Raw genomic sequence first — 17,688 nt, forward strand, 5'->3', positions numbered from 1 at the left:
TTCTAAGGACCCTGAAATGCCCCAGTAGAAATTTCATATATCAAAGCAAAAAAAACCTCTCAATAAACTGATCTTATTTCTTAATTCTAACGAATATGTAAGCAGCCTTGGTTTTCTTGATGATGGTCTCTGTTGTTTGATGTGGCCAATATAGGTTAGGAAAGATTTAACCTAGCTTGACAAGTCATGGTTGATGATGTTAAAGCAGCCAATGATCTTAAAAAAGAAACAAACAAACGAAAAAACCAGGCCTCCAATAATATAAAAACATGTCTTTGACAAATAGGTTGTTTTCTTTGCTTAAATAACGCCCTCTGTGTCTGTCTATGCATTATCACTTCTGTATCACTGTTGCCTCTTCCACTTTAGGGGTGATGACAACAGTGTAATCTGGACAATTATGTAGGAAATTCAAGGATTAGAAAGACATCTTCCATTAACGACCCTGGTTCCTGTCTGATTTAAGAGGCAAGGGGCAATGATGAGGCAGAAGTGATGCAAGAGATAAAGTAAAGTGATGCAAGCGCTAAAGTAAAGAATGGGTTTCATGCGTTTATACTGAGTTGGCCAAAAAGTTGCTTCCAATTTTTCTATAGGATGTAGTCTAAGTGAAGCCCTCCACTTGGGTAGAAAAACTGGTAAGATGTCATCTGTGTCATCAGAGATCCCACAGACAGTTTAGCAGACAGTGTCCTTGCTGCCTCCTTTAGAAGCAGAGAGAGTAGACACAGAGTTCTCTGGCAACCAGAGCAGGGGCCCTCGAATCAGACATGAGGTCAGAGAGGCTTCTAGAATCAGGGGACTCCACCTCCCTCCTGGTGGATAAACAGCAGTTCCCCAGACCAAGGTTCATGGGCCGCCACGCCAGGGTGCACAGAAGTGAAATGAAATGACGGGCCTAAGAGTATAACCAGAAAACACAAAGTGCTTCTTGACCGCCATATGGCCGAAACGAGAAGTGACATTCATTATGTGAGTCAAGCTCCCAGGGCCATGCTCGGCACAGAGCCAGGGCTTGAAAAACATTATAGTCCTTTGCATCTTCCTTCTTGTATTTACATGAGTACTTGAGGCTATCGTACTGGACTTTCCAGACTTCCCAGGTGGCTCAGTGGTAAAGAATCCACCTGCCAATTTAGGATCCCTTGGAGAAGGAAATGGCAACCCACTCTGGTATCCTTGCCTGGGAGATCCCACGGACAGAGGGGCCTGTTGGGATGCAGTCCACGGGGTCACAAAAGAGTCGGACATGGCTGAGTGACTGGACGACGACAGCTGGGCCTCCTGCTTGCCCTGCGGTTCGCCCACTCCTCCCTCAGACTGCTGGCTTCTCTCCCTGCGTGGCTGCTGTTTGAATCTCGACTACCCCCATGGGCTCCTAGACTGCCCTTTTTCCCTCCTGGCCTGCGCGAGTCTTTGGTCTGGATCTCCCTGCCCATCCTGAAGGGCCCTCCTCTCGTTGCTCTGAGCGCATTAGCATCCTCCCTTGGTTCCAGAGGTCGCCTTTCCTCTGTCACCCTGTACCTTCCTCTGCTTCTTGTGTCTTCCCCTTCACACTTTCTGTTCACACAGGTGAGAGGAAACCTCTGGTTTCCAGCAACCTAGAACAGAGGATTTTCTAGACAGCTCTTTTGAGCTCACTGCACAATATTTTCCTTGACAAATGTGTCACTTGGCTGAGCAGATGTCTTTTTTCTGTGTGTGTGATACGCTTGAGTACCAAGAACTCCCAAATGCCACAGAGTAATTTCTTCTGTTGTGGCAGTCTTTAATGTTTACTTTCATTCCCCAGTTAGCTTTTATCTTCTCATTTAATATATATACACACACACAACACATACACACACCTCTCTGTTGTGACGTCGTTGGATTCAAGCCAGTTCCTCTGTCAACTCCAACTGAGCAAAGGATTCCCTCCCCCTGACCACATGTACTATTGAGCTTTCCAAGTTATTAATTTTCGGTGATGCATAAGCATGTAGATTAACAGAGCCCTAGACTGTCCTTTTGTCCATGTCTCTACTGGTTGGACATGCAGGAACTGTGGAGACCACCTTTCTGCTCTCCTAGATTCGTTGCTGCAGTTGAGGTCCAGCCTGATTCTACATGTTAACTCAAGACGATGGTCTTCCTGTTTTCTTCCACAAGAGAAACTGAATGAGCATGTCCAGGGAGCAGCCTGGCTCTCACGCCTGCCCCAGCTGTGTTTCTCAAGCCCGCAGTGTAGACAGAGGATGGAGGTGTAGTCAGAGAACCTGACGGGATTGAAACTGTGCCTAGCAAGAGTGCCCGAGCACGCGGAGTTGACCTTCAGACTCAGGGATGGGCAGGCTTCAGTTTTCCGCAGTGCAGCTATTTTGAGAAAAGCAGTGACTAAATGAGCATCATGCCTAAGTCACTTCTCAGAATTTTCTATCAGAAATGATCTGATGACTGGACCGATTCTGATTATTACCATGATCCACCCCAGCAGCTCAGGTGTTCAGGGGGCAAGGATCCTACGCTTCCGCTGGGCTTCCCATCAGGCCCCCCGGCGCCCGTTTACGAGAACTCCTCCGGGTTCTAGACATGCCTTATCTCGGCCATGTGATTAGGAAAATGAACCCAATGGTTTTGCCTTAAATGTTTCCATCATGGGTGTAGTTATTAGCCATGTGCTAAAGTGTAATATCCGCTTTTTGAAACCACAGGTCGAAGGTGATAGCATCACTGGCTTGAGAACTCTCTTAAACAGCCGGGCTTACCCAATTAAGAGAAATAAAATCTGTCTGTTTCATCAGTGGGTGGGCCTCACTTTTCTGTGGGTTTCTCTTCTTTTCTCAATGAAGTGTTGTTTAGAAATAGGACCTGGGTTTCAATGCATGCGACATCTTCCTTTCTGGTTCCTGGTAGCCTGGAAAGGCAGTAGCTCCCCAAAGACAGTTGGCGTGTTCAGTCGAGGCAGGGGCCCATGGCAGCTCCTGTCCTCCCACACGGTGCTGGTGACAGCAGCCTCTGTCACCACGAGGCTCTCCTCCTGAGTTGTCTGCGTGTTCTCTCAAGCCGGCATTCTGTCAACCCCAGATCCAGTGGCAGATGGGCCCTGTACGCAGGACAGGGCCCATCCACCTTTAAAGTGTAACAGAGGGTGTCCGGGAAGGATTCTGGAGACAGCCCACCCAGCACGGCCGTGCACACCAACACAAACGGCAGGGCCTGAGTGTGGCCCCTGCTGCTGCTAAGGTTGCCTGCCACCTTGATCCCTGCCGAGTGCATCCGTCTGATAGGTTGAGGAACACGAGACTTGCTCGTGCCGCGGTTCTGGTCAATGGAGAGACTGCAACAAAAACTGGTTTTCTCAAGAACTGCATCAGTGGTTTCATGGAAGCTGGCAGTGTTGAGTCGAGCGACACACGCTCACCCCAGGAAGCCGGTGCCATCTCTTCAGAGAAGCTCAGTCTTCACGTTGCCCCTCCACTCTCTCCAAGAAAAAAATAACCTCCTGAATCTGGTCCCGACAACAACTTAACATCCCAGGCCGTAGCTGTCTGGTTTGGTGTCTCCTTCAAGAATAGAAGACCTCACAGTTTAGGTAAAAACTCCCTTTCACAGAGGAGTGATCACCAAAGGGGTTTCTGAAAGCACAGTAAAGACACGCAGGCCAGCTGTTCTTGAAGGAAAAGGTAGGAAAAAATCAGGTTTTATAAGAGGATGAAATGAAAATACTACTAGAAGAACAGAAAAAAGTTTCCTAAATTAGATTCTCAAAATAATTATTTCCACAGGGCACTTATTCATTAAAACAGAAGGCCACCAAATTGTTTTCGTAGGGCATTCAGTCATCCTCAGAAGTTAGAGCTTAGTAAAAGGATCATGGAGTGACTGGCATCCCAAAGCCACCCTGTGTGCACAGAGGTATCAGAAATGTGCTGGGGCTGCTGATGGTCTTAACGAGAACTGATGAGAACCAGGGCCCGTGACTGTGCACCGTACACCCATTTCCCGTTGAAGTCGCATCATAGCCCATGTTGTTTCCCCAGCTTCTTCAGCAGAAGAAATTGTTGAGGCTGATAATTAACTTGCTCAAGATTGTTTGCTAATGAGAAGTAAATCCAGGAAATTAACTTGGGACATTTGACTCCTCAGTCCATTCCCTTTCTACAAAGCATAGTTTGCTCAGCAATTAACGAACAGTTTTCTAAGTAATCTTAAAACTTCCCAGCACTTTTGTGGATTGGATTGAACCTAAAAAGTAAGGTCTGTTTTGCTAATACAAAATTTGACCTGTGAAGTGACTCTCTTGGCAGTTCTGTGTGTGTGTGTGTGTGTGTGTGTGTGTATGAGTGAGAGAGGGAGGGAGGGAGAATATTTGCACATATACCTATATTATTATTGTAATTTTCATAGTATAAAATGAACATTTTAAAATATAGCTTTCAGGATTTTGACAGGTGGACATCTATACACACTCATGTAATCGCCACCACAGCTGGGTATAGAACATTCTTATGATGCTGGTAAATCCCATCATTCAGATCTCCAGTCAGTCCCTTCACTCTCAAAGGCAAGTGCTGCTCTGACTTGCATCTCACGTCTATAGCTGAGTTTTGTCTGTTGTGCAGCCTCATTGAATGGAAATCCCACCTGTTCTCGTGTGTCTGTCTTCTTGTGCTCAGCGTCTTTTTGTGTGTGGATCAGCAGTTTCCTTTTTCAGTGCTGAGTAGTGTTCCACTGAATAAACCACAGTCCATTTATCCATGTCCCTCTTGATGGGCTCTGAGTGTTTTCATGTTTTGGTTTTTGTGAACAAAGCTGTTATGCACACCTTTTTTGTGCATCTGCACTTTCATTTCGTTCTGATGAACACCTTGGTGTAGAATTGCTGGCTCTTAAGATGTGCATGTTTAACTTGTTAAGATGCTGCCAAACAGCTGTTTAAAACGGGTGTCTTATTTTGAGCTCTCACAAGTAGCGCATGAGAGTTCGTGTTGTTGCACATCCTCGCCAGTACTTGGGGTTTTCAGTCTTTTTAATTATAGCCATTCTAGTGGGTGAGAAGTGATATCTCTCAGTGTTTTTATTTTGCATTTTTCTGATGACTAATGCATCTTTTTATGACCTCATTAGCCATGCCTATATTTTCTTCCTGTGTAGTGTTTGTTCACATATTTGGCCATTTAAAAAAAAAAATTGTCTTTTTATTATTGAATCACAGGAGTTTCTTGTATATTCTGGGTACAAGTGTTTTTGTGTACACACTGTGAATTTTCTCCTAATATTTATCATCTCTAGTCACTCTTCAATGGTGACTTTTGAAAAGCATAATCTTTTAGTCCTGATAATGTCCATTGTATCTTTTGTCTTTTCTTCTATGGTGACTGCTTTTTGTGTGCTGAGAAACTTTCTCAGTCCCAAGGTCACAAAGGTATTTTCCTATGTTTTCTTCTTGAAGTTCCATAGTTTTAGTTTTTACATTTAAGTCTATCTTCTGTCTCAGATAATCTCTTTCTTTATATGGTGTGAGGTGAGGATAGGGGGTTATTTTTCCCCCCTGGGACTCTCCAGTTATTCCCGCCCCATTTGTTGAAAGACTCTTCTCCTTATTGAATTTCCTTGGCTCCTTTGTTGAAAATCAATTGACTATGTATTTGTGCATCTATTTCTAGACCTTCCATTGTACTTCATTGATCTAATTGTTTGAGGGGTTTTTTGTCTTATGTGCATACCTACTACATTGATTATTGTGGCTTTACAGTAAATTTTGAAGTTAGGTCATGTTAAGATTTCAACTTTGTTCCATATTTCAAGATTGTTTTGGCTATCCTAGTTACTTTGCTTTTCTGTGAAACTTCTAGCATCACTTTCTCAATATCTTTTAAAAGGACTGCTGAGATTTTACTTAGTATCCCGCTGAATCTTTTGATCAGTTTGGGGAGGATTGAAATCTTAAGAGCATTGAGTATTCTAATCCATGAGCCTGTATTTCTTTCTTTATTTTGGTCTTTTCTGATTTCTCACTGGCATTTTATAGTTTTCAGTGTAGTGGTCTTGTACTTTTTTTGTTAAATTTATTCTTGAACATTTTGCTTTTTATGCCGTTATAAATGACATTTTGAAATTTTTCTAGTTGTTGCCACTGTGTAGAAATAAAACTGATCCTAGGACAATGACCTTCTATCCTGTTATTTTACGTTTTGTATTGGTTTCCCCCTTCCCTGTGTGTGTGTGTGTGTTTCTTTTTAGATTCACAAGATTTTCTATGTCTTCATGTATGGTTTACCTCTCCCACCGTGATTTTTATTGCATTGGTTTCTCTTTCTTGTGTTACTTCCCTGGTAGAGGCTCCAGGAATGCTGAAAAGAAGAGTAGAGAGCAGACATGAGTGTGTACTAAGTCGCTTCAGTCGTGTCCGACTCTGCGACCCCGAGGACTGTAGCCCGCCAGGGTCCTCTGTCCATGGGATTCTCGAGGCATGAATACTGCTGTGGGTTGCCATCCCCTGCCCTAGAGGCTCTTCCCGGCCCATTGATTAAATCCGCATCTCTTATGTCTCCTGCATAAGAGAACAGACATATTTGTCTTATTTAATATTTCTCCATTTGTGTGATGCTAATTGTATGTTCTTTATCAGATTGAAGAGTTTGCATTTATTTCTTGTTCACTGAGAATTCTGTTATTAAGTAAGTATTAGTATAAACTTGATATTCCTACTATAGTCTGTGTATTGAAGGGAATTTACCTTACTGGCAATCTGACTCCAAGTCCTAACCAAGAAAAATGGCCAAGGGCGAGTTGCTTATTTCCTCTGAGTCAGTTTCCTCATCTGTGACGAGAAAATAGATGCAGAGACCTTACACAGAGACTGACACATAGTAGGCACTCCCTAAATGTTAGTTGTTCTTTTAATAGCATGGCATTTATAGGGGAAAACGGGGTTTATGTTCCTGCATCTTAAAAAACACTCATCTTGAACACCGCGAACAGCAGCCTTATTAACCACGCTCAGTTTTCAAGACACAACCACCAGTTTCTGGGCTGATCTTGGGAGACTTTTCTAGATACTCAGAATGGCTCTACTTTTCCCCATTCTGCTTCTCTAGTTTTAAAAGTTGAGGTGGATCTCTGTGATCCCAGAAGAATTATCTGCAAACTAGCATTAAGATGGAAATCTTTTATATTTGCTCTGCAGCTTGGAAAACTGGTGCATGGTCTGCTTTATTCCACCGGCTCCTAAGGTTCAGGTATTAACATAAATACAGCCCATTAACACTTGTTCCTCTCTGTCAGGACATAAATTAAGTCTGCAGGTGTTCCATGAAGCTGTACCCTTGGTACTAATTAAGCCTTGATAATTAGGTTTGTTAAATTCAGGACTTTAAGCTTGTGTACCCTCTCTGGGTTACCAAAACGGAGGTGTGCAACATAGAAACCTTCTCCTTAACCCGCCCCCGCTTTTTTTTTCTTCCTGCAAAGGGCTTTGCTATTCTTTATTTTATTCCTTTATTATTATTATTAATGAAGAGCAAGTCACTGACAAGCCCTTCATCCTTTTGCCTGTATTGGGTATGAACCTTGAAGGAGATCTGCACTCGTTTAGGACGGGATTAAAGCCTTCTCTTCTGCTGTTTTATGTCAGCACATACGCTGCAGTGGAAAGTTTCTAGCCTGGCTTCTTCATGCACAGTACATGTCCATGTCTCTGCCTTCAACCCAAATGAACTGTCACTCAAGAATGCCCTCTGTTACCATTAAAAACTGTACATGAAATCTGCTCAGTGCCCAAGTAATCTGTAGTCGTGATTTTTTCCTTAAAGCATGAGACATTCTGTTAATAGAGAAGCACTGTTTTAAAATGAAGAGAGCCTTTCTAGCTCCCCACCCCCCAAAAAATCACCATAGTCTATATTTCCACTGGTTTTCCGAGCAGAGATCCTTATTTGGAGGACAAGGAGGATATTTGGGGGCTGTCAGGTTATTTGTATCCAATAGGCAAACCACAAAATCATCTAATCAGGATAGATTTTCCTTCCAGTTCATCTTTCCTCTTCAGTTGCTTTATAAATCTTTTACTCATCAGATCTGATGTTTGGTGAATGCCATTTTTCATTTTGAATAAATGGAATCATAAAAACAACTCTATTAGCGAGGCTTTCAATAATATTCATGGTGATCATGCTCACTTAATAGCCTCTCTCCTTTTATTTGAGGGATATTAAATAAGATTATACTTTTAATCAGAAGCATTTTTTCCTAAAAGAAAGGTTTATACCTTTGGAGGTTTATACCTGTATTATACCCATAACAGAGCTCATTTCATGTTTTCTTCAGTGTTTGGTTCTTAAGATGACCAGTGATTAATCCCTCCAGTAGAGTACCAGGTTTCATCAACATTCCTATTCTGCAGTTTCAAAGAACGCAGTCTACAAAATGGGCCACTTCTCTTTTTCCTGACTCATGTTCTCTGTTAGAGTCAATGGAAGCTCCCATTTTCTCCTTCAAGGAAGGGACTCAGCCCGTCTTCAAGGTCCAAAGTGCAAAACTCACCTCCCTCCCCGTGATGACAGCAGGCAAGGAAGGAGACACAGAGATGAATGAGGGACTTGGGAAGAAATGGATTAGCAATAATGTAAAGGCTTGCCTTTGTTGTCTTTTTTCCTTTATAAAAAAATTTTAGTGGAGTACGGTTGATTTACAGCGCCGTGTTAGTTTCAGTGGCACAGCAGAGTGAATCAGTCTGCATGTGCATACATCCACTCTTTTTTAGATTCTTTCCCATGTAGACCATTTCAGAGGACTGACTGAGTTTCTTGTGCTGTACTTACTAGTTACCTGTCTTATATATAGTAGTGTGTGTGTCTGTCAGCCCCAGGTTCTCTCTCCCCCTACCTTCCCACCCTGGTAACCAGCCAGACATTTTTGTTTTCTACACTGGTGACTTTATTTCTGTTTTGTAAACAAGCTCATTTGTACCAGTTTTTTAGATTACACATATAAGCGATATTGTGTGATACTTATCTTTCTCTGTCTGGCTTACTGTAGTTTGCAAGGACAGACTATTATTCAGTGGAAGTTTCAGAGTACCCAGGAGGGTATAGAATATCTTTATAGAGAGCCCTCATCAGGTCAGAACGGGGCATTTTTGTTGGCATTATTTCTTCTTTTCCCCTTTCCTCTTTCCATCCTGCTCGTCATTATTTATCTCTCGGTTTCCCTTTCTCTCTCCCTGCCACCTGCCCCTCATTTTGGGGGAGACAGAGCAGAGAGAGAGCAGAAACCCTCTGGTGTTCAGCTAAACGTTTGCTGCATGCTCGGGGCCGACTGGCCGTTCTGCATCTGAATCCTGTGAGAAACGGCAGAAATGTTTCTCTCCCTGAATATCAGGCCGGCCGCAGACCCGGCCGTGCTGGGAGCGGCCGTACGGAGTCATCCTTGCCCACCACTCAGCCTGGTACCTTCCCCACGAAACCCCGCCAGACCCCGCGTGTCTTCTCGGGATCTGCCTCTCCACCACATAACTGATGTCACAGGGAGGGAAGGTGCCCCGAGAGGTGTTATTCACCAAGGAAAGAGGCCCCTCTGATTAATGACCTCAAGGATGAGGGGATGGTGACTTCTCCCTTCCCACGGGAAGCCCTCATATCCTGCAGCACCACTCAGGGTGGTGGGGAAGGGCGAGGGCCCCAAGGTGGGCGCTGAGCTGGGCTCAAGGCATTTCCAAACGCCAGGCAGCTCGTTAGACTGCTGGGCATCAGGTCGGCCCCCGGGCAGGCTTGCACTGGGGACCCCGGCCAGAGCTACACCCCAGCAGAAAACCTGACCCCAGCGTCCAGATTGGCCACCTGCATACCACGGCTCAGCCCTCAAGCCGGGCCCCGCGGGGCCTGCAGAGCCAGAGCCGCTGAGTGTTTCCTGCTCAGTGAGAAAGGCCAGCTCTCATCTTAGCGGGAATCCACTTTCCCACCCACTGCCTTCTAAGAATGAAAGCAAGTCTGTTGTTCCTTTTTTTTTTTTTTCCCCTTTCCAGTCTCAGCCTTGACTTGCATGGTTTTATTTTTTTTTTTTTCCCCTTCATCTAAATTTAGCTCCCCAACTGAAGCATAAGGGGAAAGTGAGTGGGGACTGGAGAATTTCACGCAGGGCCTTGCACATCAGACATCCCTGCTTCGGTCAGGGCTCATGATTCCTGGGTCTGCCCTTTTGGACCTAGCCAGAGACTTCTCGCTCCAGGCAGACCGTTTCTTCAGGCTGGGTTCCCTCATCCCTTAAATGAAAGCACTAGAATAGGTCACCTGTGAGTTTCTTTCTTGCTCAGCCAGTCTGAGAGTCCAGGGCATTAGACATCAGTCATCCGGAGTGTTCACTGCTCATTCAACAAATGCTTGTTGAGAACATCCTGCATCCCAGGAGAGATGCTGGGGCGCCCAAGGTGAAGAAGGTGAAAAACTAAAGCAGAGAAAAGCAGTCATGGAGCCACTTGGAGCAGGGGTTTCTCAGCCTGATGGGTGTCATCCAGAGTGAGATGCCTATGATGATAACCAGGGTGGAAGGGAAGGGCCAAGGGGACCGGTCCTGATCAGAGCTCTCAGCCCTTCCTGTAGGCGCCCATGAGCCTAGGTGGGTTGTCCAACCTGCCGTGTTAGCCTGTGATGAATGAGCAGCAAAAAGAAAACGAAGGAAAAAACCAATAGTGACCAACACTAATATATTTTTTTCCCAAATATTGAAGGTGTTGTCTTTTATAGCAGACACTTAATTCCAGAAGCATTAAGTCTACAGAGCATCAGCCTCTGAGGAGACGCCGATCGGTTTTGCATCAGTTGTTTCTCTGGCTCTGTTGAAGTTTGCTGAGAAGAGGTCAGGCTTGGGGCTTTCTGTCTGTGCTTCTCATTCAGCCCCAGTCAGAATGTTGGAGGGGGTAGCCGTTCCCTTCTCCAGGGGGTCTTCCCAACCCAGGGATCGAACCCCGGTCTCCCGCACTGCAGGCGGATTCTACCAGCTGAGTCACCAGCGAAGCCTTCAGCCCTGGCAGAGGGAGGCAATACTATAGACCTCATGGGTTTGTCTGAGGATTCTGAGAGACACTAAAGTGTAGAAGGGGCTTCACCTGCCACCTGGCCAGTGGTTACCACCACCTGGCCAGTAATTACTGTAACAATGCCTCCATCAGTCAGTATCTCTTAGCGTTATCATCGATGCCAGCATTGATTTAGCTAACATAGCATCTGCACATTTTATGGTGCCGAGAATTGAGTCTACCCCAAGTATGGAAGCTGAGTTAAAACTAGTTCATTCCTCTGCCTCCTCATTTATCATTTACTTTTCAGAGCTTATTTTCTTTCCTTTTTTAAAAAATAAACTGTCATTTCCTTTCTTTTTTTTTTTTTTAATTTTTGACTGCACTGGGTCTTCTTTGCTGTCCCCGGCTTTCTCTAGCTGCAGCAAGCTGGGACTACTCTTCGTGGCGATGCCCGAGCGCCTTCTCACTGCACTGGCTTCTCTCCTGTAGAGCATGGACTCAGCAGTTGGGGCGCGTAGGCTTAGTCGCCCTGAGGCGTGTGGAGTCTTCCCGGACCAGGGATTGAACCTGTGTCCTCTGCATTGGCAGGCAGATTCCTAACCACTGGACCACCAGGAAAGTCCCAGGGCTTGTTTTCTGGAGCTACAAGACAAGCTTGCTAGTAACATGGATGCTAAGGACTGTGGATACAATGGGGATAATAAAAATCACACAGGCAGACCTCGGAGATATGGTGGGTTTGGTTCCAGTCCACCACAATAAGGTGAATATTGCCGTCAAGCAAGTCACATGAATTTTTTTGATTTGCCAGTGCGTATAAAAGCTACCTCAGCCTCTACTGTAGTCCGTTAAGTGTACAACAAGTGTACAGTTTTGCATCTAGCTGCTGCTGCTGCTAAGTTACTTCAGTCGTGTCCGACTCTGTGCGACCCCTTAGACGGCAGCCCACCAGGCTCCTCTGTCCACAGGATTCTCCAGGCAAGAACACTGGAGTGGGTTGCCATTTCCTTCTCCATTTGCATCTAGAAAAACAATTAAATATTTAAAAACAGCATTAATTTAAAAATAACACTGTTGGGGAGATGAGGTAGAGACTCGCTGGACACAGAGTGGCCACAAACCTTCAGTCTGGTTTCAAAAAAAAAAACACAACATCCGCAGAGCACAGTGAAACACAGCACATTGGAACCAGGCCTGCCTGTCGTCGTGACAGCATCTCCCGGGCAGTGGCGCAGGTTTCTCTTGATGCACCAGGCAACGACGAATGTTCTGTTCCTTTCTCAGAACTCTTGGGAACAACCGTTGCTTACAGGGGAGGATCTGATCAGAGCAGATGAGTCGTTTTCTCCAAGCAACATGGTTAGTGAGTGGAGCTTCCCTGGGTCTGGGAAAGGGTAAAGCCCCATCGGCTGGAAACATCACATCCACACCACCTGTATCCTTTGATCAATGTGATCTCTTTCCGAAAAGTAGGGGACAGTCACCTACAGAGGCAGGCAGGGAAAACCTTTCTGTAGATAACTGCCAGGCAACCAGCAGCAGATGCAGAGTCAAACTATTGTTATGACTTCTCTTGAAAGCAGAAGCTGCCAATTATAGAAACTTGTGATGTGGTCCCTTAAATGACCTTGTCCGTGTCCTCTTTGAGTGGAACAGGCACTGAAAAAGTAAACCCCTCCCCACTAGGCTCAGCCTGCCCTGGAGGTGTGACCCTGGAACGGATCATCCAGATTGGGACCTTTGGAAGAGAGGAAGGGTAATTCCAATGGGATGATGGCTGTAACGCATCATACTTATGACTTTCTTAAAGTCTGAGGTCTTCACGCCTGGCCTTTCTGTCAGTCTTTGGTTCTATGATGCTGAATCCTTCTGAGTTTAGTGGGAGGAGAGAAATAACCATCTTTCTGTCCTTAAAAATCACTTGCCATTTTTGATATCACTTCCCTTTTCTACTTGGTGATCCCATTGGTTGTCTGCATGCTATATATATGCTATATATATATATATATATATATATATATGGGCTTCCCTTGTGGCTTAGATGGTAAAGAACCTCCCTGCAATGTGGGAGACCCGGCTTCAATTCCTGGGCCAGGAAGATTCCCTGGAGAAGGGAATGGCAACCCACTCCAGTATTCTTGCCTAGAGAATCCCATGGACAGAGGATCCAGGTGGGCTACAGTCCGTGGGGCTGCAAAGAGTTGGACATGACTGAGCAAATACACACACACTATATATATACTTTTTTTTCCCCATTCTCCCCCTGCTTCCCTACAGAGCACTTTATCTTAAGAGTGTCATTATAACTTCTTAAAATATTTCGTCAATCTTTTTTTGTTTTTAACTGAAAGTGTGAATCTCTGACACCTGTATTTTGGAGGTCAATTTAAAAGCCTTGTGCAGTGAAGCCTTTAAAGGCTTTTGACTGATCCTGTATGAGCAGGTGTACCCTGGACACCCTCTGCCCTGGATGTGCGAGGGACGGTAGGCCCCAGGAGAGGACAGACTACATGCCAGTCTCAGCTGTATATCAGGTCCACATATACTTGCTTCCAAATGAAAGAAAATCCGAGATGGGGAAATTCTGCTCTGAAAAAAAAAAAAAAAAAAGAATGGTAAATCAAATGATTTGATGGTTCCTGGGAGAATTATTCCATTAATAAAAAGCTGGACAATGAACTGAAGGAGTGACCCACCTGAATGCAAGAATAATTGTATCCTATTTATAGAAGTCAATTAAAAAAAAAAGTACTTCTTAAGAAGATGAGCCAAGGAACTCTCAATTTCAAATATTAGTTGTGTAGGAGAGGGAAAAGTTTTTTTCAGTCCTCTCCAGGTCCCTAAGAATTGATGCTTTTGAACTGTGATGCTGGAGAAGACTCTTGAGGGTCCCTTGGACTGCAAGGAGATCAAACCAGTCCATCCTAAAGGAGATCAGTCCTGAATATTCATTGGGAGGACTGATGCTGAAGCTGAAGCTCCAATACTTTGGCCTCCTGATCTGAAGAGCCAGCTCATTGGGAAAAAACCCTATACTGGGAAAGATTGAGGGCAGGAGGAGAAGGGGGCAGCAGAGGATGAGAGGGTTAGATAGCATTGGCAACTCAGTGGCATGAGTTTGCGCAAACTCTGAGAGGTGGTGAAGGACAGGGAAGCCTGGAATGCTGCATCCATGGGATTGCAGAGTCAGACATGACTAAGGGACCGAACAGCTTAGGGTCCCTGACTGGGTTTGCAAATTAAACTGACAAAGACAGATTAACAAGAAAAAAAGCATAAGATTTATTTAATGTAAGTTTTACAAAACACAGGAGCATTCCTGAGGAAATGAAGTTTTATGCTGGATTTGATGAAAGGTAGAGTGTCAGTCATGGAAGAATATGATACATTAAAAAATATGAAGTGAGTGCAGGAATAACTGGGCGAAAAAGTTAACAGGACCTGCTTATCTGAGTTCCTTTGTCTTCAGAGATAAAAATGCATCTTTTCTTGGGGTGTGGGGAGGGACCCTCTCACAGGAGGGATCTATGACCTATTTCTGGGGAAAATGGAGAGAGAAAGTTAGAGTAGCCTCAGTATTCAGTATGCCAAGGTGCCTACTTTGGGGTAGTGTGTCCTGAATTCCCATCAGTTCCATTAACCATATTTCCCCAAATTGCCCAAATCTGGCTGAGTTCCCACAAGGGTTGGAACCTCCAGCCCCCAACCTCAGCCATCCCAAACTCCTCTTCTTGTTATTAATTAGCCAAAGGATGGAAGATACAGAAGGGAAAATAGCTTTGTGTTAGAAGCTTAGTAGTGATTCAGTAAATGCTTCTGGGATGGATGAGTGGATGAATGTGTGAGTGGCTGGATAGGTGAGTGAATGGATGAATGGATAGATTGATGGGTGGGTAGGTGAGTGGATGGGTGGACGAGTGAGTGAGTGGATGAATGAGTGAATGAATGAATAAATGAATGTCATAGGCTGTAGCATTTCTGTCTCCTTGGTTACAAGCCTTAGATAAACTCAGGGGAGAACTCTCACATAACTCCTGTAAACCTAGGCTTCCTTGGTGAAGCCCCAGCCTTCCAAGGAGAGCCAGAGTGACAGCAAGCCACCAGTCTGGTGAACTGTCTCCCTGTGCCTTTTGGAAACAGAACTGTTTTGTCTTCACCAGGAAGGAGTAGGAGGAACAGCAGAATTTAGCTTCAGAGGAAAGCCTCTTGGCCTGAAATGAGAGGACTTTGTTTCTGGGCAAAGCCAGCCCAGCAGGAAGAGCTCTGTGATGTGTAAATATAGCCTGGTTAGGATTTCTTCTCCTTCGCCTGCTTTCCGAGCTGGAATCTTCTCCCCAGGAAGGGTGCCCCCACCCCCAGTACCCCATCCCGAGCCTTCAGTGGTCTCCCTGCAAAACCAGGCCCCAGTTGCAATATGCAGTGGTCCCTGGGCATTCACCGCAGGGACAGTTCTGGGATTCCCCCGGGACGCCTAGCTCCATGGAGGCTCAGTTCCCTTACTTGCCATCAGGTAGGACTGTTCTCCCTCCACATGCCTGGGTTTCACAGGTACACAAATAAGCTGTTTCAGATGGCGGTGAGTGCAGTGTAGAATGTAATAGGTGCGTTCATAGAGCGAGGGCGGGGATCCAGAAGGCATCTCTGACCTTTGACCGGGGCTGCAGAATAAAGTAGAGTCAAGACTCAGAAAGACAGGAGAAGGCCAGTCCCCGAAGGAAGGGGCCAGCCGGAGGCCTGCTGCGAGCCAGGGCCGGCAGGCTGGCCAGCTCTTGGGGGCTGCGATCGGTCAGGACCTCAGTGAGTTGCTGAGGCAGGAAAGGAGGCTGAGAGCAGCTCAGGCACAGCTCTGCATCTGGAGGGGTCTGGAGTCTATGTCAAGTGTCCGGTTGTTTGAGTGAAACCTCAACATACTCACGCTGTGGCATCAGTGGGTCCCACGTGGCCCGACAAGCAGGCTCTGTGACCGGCCTTAAGCGCGACCTACTGCCAAGGCCAAGTGTGAGCGTCACCCTCGCCTTGTCCATGCCAACACCAGCCTTCTGTGTCGCTTTACCCCGTGGTCACGCGGCCCCAAATGAGAGCTGTGCGCGTGGACATGTCAAGATGCCTGGGGCGGGCGGGAGTGGAAAGCCCAGGTCCCCTTTGGGAAGGGCGGCCTACTATCCTGGTGTGTTCTCGGCCATGCTGTTAAGATTGTTATTAAACTTTATGGACCATAAACCCCACGGAAACAAGGAGAGGGAACATCCATGCTATTAGAAGAGTGTCAGAGTAGGGGCCATATTTCATGGCCTGAGAAGCACACGCACTTGGCCTCTGTGAGTCCCCAGAGTGCCTCCTGGCTGGCTTAAACACTCAGTCTCTCTTGTGTCTCTGGGCAAAAACCCACCGTTTGGTGCAGGAGGCTTCCTGGAAATGATACTCGTCTTAGGTGCCGGAGCCCTTTCAGAGGTCTAGGCTCAAGGTCCAGCTCCTGAAAGGATGTGCTCTTGACATCCGTCAGCCTCTGTGCCCATCCTGCCAGTGTATTTCTCACCAGGAGCACGTGGGTCATTTTCCAAACAAAAACGTAGGGTCCCTATTTGAAACGAAGCATGTGGGTTGTTGACGCATCAGCTTGATCTTAATGCAGAGAGTCAGGCAATTGGGATGTGTTTGTCTCAGGCCAGCAGCCATCCTTAACACTGTTACCTTGGGCCAGTTTTGTTTTTGTTTCTGCTGTCTCTGAGCCTCAGTTTCCTCATCTGTAATGTGGCAATGGTACCCCACATTGGCACTGTGCGTGCTTAGTCGCTCAGTCGTGTCTGACTCTCTGCAACCCCATGGACTGTAGCCCACCAGGTTCCTCTGCCCATTGGATTCTCCAGGCAAGAATACTGGAGTGGGTTGCCATGCCCTTCTGCAGGGGATCTTCCTGACCCAGAGCTATAACCCAGGTTTCCTGCATCGCAGGTGAATTCTTTACCATCTGAGCCACCAAGGAAGCCCGAGCTTCTTCTACTATTAGCAGTGATGAGAAATGTGCTATGACCTGAAGCCCCACTGAGGGCCGGGCACTGTGCTGTGCATTTTATATGTGCTGTGCATTTTATATGTGCTGTCTCATCAAATCTTTACAAAAATGCTAGGAGGAGTTGCACTTTTTTGTGTTTTGTAAATGACAAGTCTAAAGCTCAGAGAACTCGCTTAGAGGACTACATAGATGGTGGATTGAGGGGTTTACTTCCGTGCCTCCTCCTAAAGCCACTTGCTGGAACTCCCTCAGTTTCGTTGCCTGTGATCAGAAAATGCCAGGTTCTTCCCTCTCCCTCGGTGCCTCGTCAGAGACAATAAGCAATAGGATTATGTCCCCAGCACTGTAGTTTAGTGTGGCAATCCGGGGGAAAACACCTGGCGGAATTTCATTTTATTTTCTTATCATTTTATGTTCCCTTTAATTTTCATTTCAGTTCCCCTCTGCAAAAGGCAGTCCCTTTAGCTCTCATAAAACTTTATGGTTTTACTTGTGGTTAGGCAATGGCAAAATTGATGCCCTAAAAACCAAGTTCTAGTCAAGTTATGTAATTAGCCAGTAAGGGAGGCTGAGACAGGGAGGCGCATGACGCCGTCCCTGAAGAGGTCGGACCTATTATCATCGGTCAGATGTCGTATCTTTAAAACACCATCAGCTCGGAGAACACTATCCATTAGCA

At 45.8% G+C, this 17,688-nt stretch overlaps 1 protein-coding gene across 2 annotated transcripts in view; it reads left to right on the top strand.

Annotated features, from left to right (window-relative positions):
• The window catches only part of WWOX (WW domain containing oxidoreductase), an 886,744-nt gene that overhangs the window by 615,363 nt on the left and 253,693 nt on the right, over positions 1-17,688 (top strand). The window lies entirely within an intron of this gene.

This window comes from Dama dama, chromosome 4 (assembly GCF_033118175.1).
Source record: "Dama dama isolate Ldn47 chromosome 4, ASM3311817v1, whole genome shotgun sequence".
Taxonomy (NCBI): Eukaryota; Metazoa; Chordata; class Mammalia; order Artiodactyla; family Cervidae; genus Dama; species Dama dama.